The sequence below is a fragment of the Mizuhopecten yessoensis genome, unplaced genomic scaffold (assembly GCF_002113885.1).
Source record: "Mizuhopecten yessoensis strain PY_sf001 unplaced genomic scaffold, ASM211388v2 scaffold10477, whole genome shotgun sequence".
Lineage (NCBI taxonomy): Eukaryota > Metazoa > Mollusca > Bivalvia > Pectinida > Pectinidae > Mizuhopecten > Mizuhopecten yessoensis.
In genome coordinates, this window is record NW_018408566.1 from 709,274 (window position 1) to 715,273 (window position 6,000).

Sequence of the window (6,000 nt, forward strand, 5' to 3'; positions counted from 1 at the left end):
GTTCAGGAAACGGGTTATGAAAAACTGACCAATATTAATGAATTACTTGACATGTTACGGGAATTACCCCGCGAAAATGTACAACGCTCAGAAATAGACAAAGTCTGTAATGACATATCTGATATATTTAAATGTTCGGCACAAACGGCATTTGGGGTTAAGAGTAAGAAACATAATCCTAGATCGGGTATTTACAAACCTAAGGTCAATAAACCCTGGTTTACTGACGAATGTGGTATTAAAAGAAAGGCTTTTCATAAAGCTAAACAGAATTATAAGAATAGCAAAACTGTTAGAAATAGGCAACGATTAAAGAAAACAAGCAAAGAATATCGACAACTACTTAACAAAAACTTTAAAATAAAACAAGAAAACATGGAGAAAGAAATAAGAAATAAAACTAAGACTGATACGAAAGCTTTCTGGAATATCCTCAATAACATATGTGACAACAAAAAAAGACAATGTAATGATATCGACATTGAAAAATCTTATGAGTACTTTAAAAATCTGAATACTTGTGTTGATATAGATGAACATGATGATGATCTTGAAATAGAGAATAACCTATGTGAATATGACGATATATTAAATAGCGATATTAGCAGATGAAGTTACTGGTGCGATTAAAAAACTCGCAAACAGCAAAGCATGCGGTATAGATGGAATTGGAAATGAATACATGAAAACTACTTTAGATTTTTTATGCCAATGTATCACAAACTTTTTAATATTGTACTTGATACAGGCGTAGTACCAGATGCCTGGACAACAGGTAAAATAAAGCCTATATTCAAAAACAAAGGTGATCCAAATGACCTTGACAACTACAGGGCGATAACTCTTGTATCTTGCCTAGGTAAAGTTTTCACATCAATTTTAAATAGCCGCCTGAACAAATTGTCTGATGAATTTGATATTATAACAAGCGCATAAGCGGGATTTAGGAAGGGATACTCAACAGTAGATAACATGTTTATTCTTCATCTCTTAACTACGTCATACTTATCACTTGGGGAAAAAACTGTATTGTGCGTTCATAGATTTTTGCAAAGCCTTCGACTCTGTTTGGAGAGACGGGCTATGGGAAAAACTACTTAAGAGCGGTATAAAAGGGAAAATATTCAACGTAATTCATGGTTTGTACTCAAATACAAAATCCTGTGTGAAAATGGCTCTGAAATGTCCGTCATGTTCAACTGCAATGTCGGTTTAAAACAGGCTGAAAATTTGTCACCATTTTTGTTTAATTTGTACCTGAGTGATTTAGAAGATTTCTTTCAAGAAAACAATGTGAATTGGTTATATACAGTAGATATACTAAGTACTGATACCATTGGAACATATCTGAAGTTATTTATTATATTGTATGTAGACGATACCGTCCTTATGTCAGAAACGCCAGAAGGGCTACAGTCTGCGCTTGATGTTTTTGAGTTATATTGTTCAAACTGGAAGCTCTCAGTTAATACTCAGAAAACCCAAATTATGATATTTTCTAAACGAAAAAGTAGAGCACAGTTAACTTTTTTATTTGGAGGAGTTGAACTAGATATAGAAGATAGTTTTATGTACCTAGGACTTGTTTTTAACTACAATGGCAGTTTTATCAAAGCAAAAGAACGACTAATTCAACAGGCTCAAAAAGCATTATTTGCACTACGCAGAAAAATTAGAAATATTCCTTTACCAATTGATCTCCAGTTAAAATTGTTGCCAATTCTAATATATGGTGCAGATGTTTGGGGATTTGAAAATAACACTTCAATTGAAAAAAAATCATTTATAGTTTTGTAAGAGACTGCTAAATCTTAGAAAAAGCACTGCTAACTACATGGTGTACGGAGAAACAGGAAGATATCCTATCCAGATTGAAATTAATTATAAAATGATAATGTTTTGGTATAATCTAGTCACTTGTCATGATAAGCTCTAGGGCAAAATTTACAAAATCATGTACAAGTTACACGAAAATAACGTAATTAAGTTTAAATGATTGCAAAATATTAAAGAATTACTAGGTAACTCGGGAATGAACTATGTATGGATATTCCAAGAAACATGTACTGTAAGCAAGCCGCTACTGAAAATTACACTTAAATCTAAGTTACAGGATCAATTTATTCAAAAATGAAATCATGACGTCACAATATCGTCCAGAGGGAATACCTATTCTATTTTTAAGAAAGATTTTGGCTTAGAAGAATATTTGAAACGGCTTGGGGAAAAAGATCGGGAAATAATGTCTAAATTCAGAACATCAAATTTGAAATTCCCTATCGAAACAGAAAGATGGACAGGTGTCCCAAGTGAAAATAGAATATGTCCTCTCTGTAACATCGATGTTGGCGACGAATTCCATTATTTTTTTTGTAATAATGATAGTCAGATCACGGAACTGAGGCAAAAATATATACCTAAGTATTACTATAATTATCCGACGACCGTGAAAATGAAAGGAAAGTTTCAAATATGCAACACTGTTCTCCTTAAAAGAGTTTGTAGATTTCTAGAAACAATATTGAAAATATTAATTATGCTGTAAATCCTGTTATAAGTTATACAGAATAAGATGTATTTGTATAAATGTGACCTCTTGTACCACACTAAAGTGTGGCTAAGTGAAATAAAAACTTGTGAACACTTGTGAACTTGTTCAAGGTACTACTATCGAGACCAGTTATCCCTATAATTAACCTCATCACTTTTAGTATGATTAACAAGAAGATCTAAATTCTATTTGTTAATCGCCATCAGGATCTCGCAGAGAAATGCGCTATTTCTTTGTGTGATATGAAGTTTTTTTTATTATGGTCATTAGAGTGCCTTGTGATTTTCTACCAGATTGATTTATCGAGTGTCATCTATAAAGCAATAGACACTTACCCTCCGTAAAACCGGGGCCCCTATTCATGAAATCGTTCTCATGATCAAGCATGGATTTTGAACTGAAACCTAATTCCTTGTTATCGTTAAAAATTAATAAAAAAAATGTTTTGTCGATGATTGTGAAAACATAGAGCCGAATACTGTTTCCAGTGTCACACAGAACTATTCGATCATTTTTGGGATGATTTACGCGAGATGCAAGAAAATTCGTTCGAGCACAGAATCTGTGCTTGAGCATAGGAGCGGTTTCAAGAATATGTATATTTTCAAGGTTCTTCATGTAAATCTTTTCTATGTCCTTATTTTGGCCTATTTTTCGACTTATGGTATTGTTCCACCTCTGTATTATCTGGTTGTTTTTCAAACAGAGCGAGAAGAGAGTTAACATTCTATAGAAAGTATGCGGTTCGTGATGCCGTTTTGATTTCCTATCGACCAGACGCTTGGATTAGACAAAAGTTGTTACTGTCTTAAACTGATCCATAGAATGTAGAAATTCGGGGAAAACGAACTAAGTTTAACGGTGTCATACGACCCGAACGAGCACATCGTGATGTCGATTTTTACAAGCAAAACATGTTAGCATTAAAGATAGGCATATAGTCTTCATACAATTGTACATATATACCACCGGAACTTTTAATACAAGATCCATCAGGAATTATCTTCATTTTATATTAACAAATACATAATGATTTGATAAACCATAGCATGCTTATTGCATCTTTACAATCAATAAGTAATAAAAAAAAATATTTTTGAGATTGTTGTGCAGCCCAGATAGGGTTGGTAGCTTAAACTGGCATCTCTATGTTCCATTCGTGAGCAAAAATAAGCATGATGGTGCGGTTAAGTTATCAAACAAAAAATGGATTTTACTCCGAAATGAAGTAGCTAGTAAATGATCTACAACTCTAGGGCACTCATATCAATCAAATTAGTACTTTGCTAATTGGGTCAATTTTACTAATGTAGCTGAGGTTGCAATAATTTGTACTCTTATTCTCTATAGGGCTTTACACATTAGGAAGGTGACCCCATATAACACATGCACATATTTTATTAATCATGTCGCCGGCATCGTTAATCTGACCACGATAACATCGGGCTAATTAGTTAGTCGATGTCTTTTACATGGTTCGTGATTACGACAAAGGGGAGTAACTCTATCTGACTTATTATTTATTTATTGACGTAAATTAATTGATAACCAGATTAAAACAATGTTTAACAAAATACATTGTTTTCATAGTGTACACATTTTATATTACTCGTATCAAAACACTTCATTTCTCTGACACTGACTGAAATGCAATATTTGGAATGGTCAAAGATGACGTCAGGAACATTGATAGCCTTTTGATAAAAATCAAAGTGAACAAATTAATAAACGATTCTTTTAAACAAAAATTAACGATGTTCGGTTTTAACGTTTGTAAAATAAAAATACTGATGACTGTTGATGAGCTTCCAGGAGGATTCGTTTTTGTATTGGATTCTGATAGTGGATATCAAAGATCAAGTACTACTTTCTCGCAAGATTAGCCTCCCTTTCTACTACAGATGGTAGCATTATCAGTCCATTCAAATAAATGGCAAAACATCTTTATTTCACTGTCCTATAGTGTCAGGATAATGGATAATGTTATTAAATTGTTTAACTTTATCAACTTCTATCCTTCGGGGATGTTTGTGTTTTCATATAGATAGTTCCTCGTGAATAATGGACCCCACTACTCAAGCATTGCGATCATAGATCGGTCTATAATGACAATATCCTGTTCACGTGGTTTTCCCAGAGGGCACAGAACACGGAAGTGGGGGCATTAACGTGACAGTTGATACCGAAACAATAAAAAAAATACCTGCCAAGGGGAAAACGACAGATATTGTATGAGAGTGAGGGAATGTATCTAATGGAAATGAAAAGTAGGCCATAGTGCCAATACTAAAGGACAAGGAATTGTTTGTGGAGAAACATGTAGCCATGTATGTACACAAATAGAATATATGTGTAGTTATGTCCTGTAAGTGGGGATCAAGGACGTACATAATTTGTAATGATAATTGTCTTATAAACAGCGGGAACATTTTAACCGACTTGAAAGATATCAATAACTTGAAAAATGATAAGAGGAATGTTTATATATTTGTACATGTTGTGCTATAATTTAAAGTGTACATGTCATGTACCAGTGTAGTATGCTGCTATTTCATGATGCTACCACATCACACCACCAGTTGCGTGATGCAGTGTTGATAGGCAGTGCACTGTCTTTCACCTCCGCTTATCCCGAGGTGATGCAGGTTTGATAGGCAGTGCACTGTCTTTCACCTTCGCTTATCCCGAGGTGATGCAGTGTTGATAGGCAGTGCACTGTCTTTCACCTTCGCTTATCCCGAGGTGATGCATGTTTGATAGGCAGTGCACTGACTTTCACCTCCGCTTATCCCGATGTGATGCAGTGTTGATAGGTAGTGCACTGTCTTTCACCTCCGCTTATCCCGAGGTGATGCAGTGTTGATAGGTAGTGCACTGACTTTCACCTCCGCTTATCCCGATGTGATGCAGTGTTGATAGGTAGTGCACTGTCTTTCACCTCCGCTTATCCCGAGGTGATGCAGGTTTGATAGGTAGTGCACTGTCTTTCACCTTCGCTTATCCCGAGGTGATGCATGTTTGATAGGTAGTGCACTGTCTTTCACCTCCGCTTATCCCGAGGTGATGCAGGTTTGATAGGCAGTGCATTGTCTTTCACCTCCGCTTATCCCGAGGTGATGCAGATGACAGCAGATGACCAGTCGGGGTCAGTAATGCATGTGTAATTAGAAATGACATCAGCCAAACTCGAAAAGAGATATATAAATAAAAAAAAGAAATTGAATACATATGATATGTGTATGTGGTTCAACGTGCCCGGAACATGCTCAGAGGATTAACTCCGTTATGACAGCATTAACAAAACATATCATCTAATAAACGATTGACGTTTTAAATATTTATAGCAAAAATGAAATGGTGAACATTGAATCGATTCGAGGTTATTTTCATGTTATTTTCAGTGCAGATTGCCGTATGTGTATTGGTCAAAACAACTATCGGCCCTACGT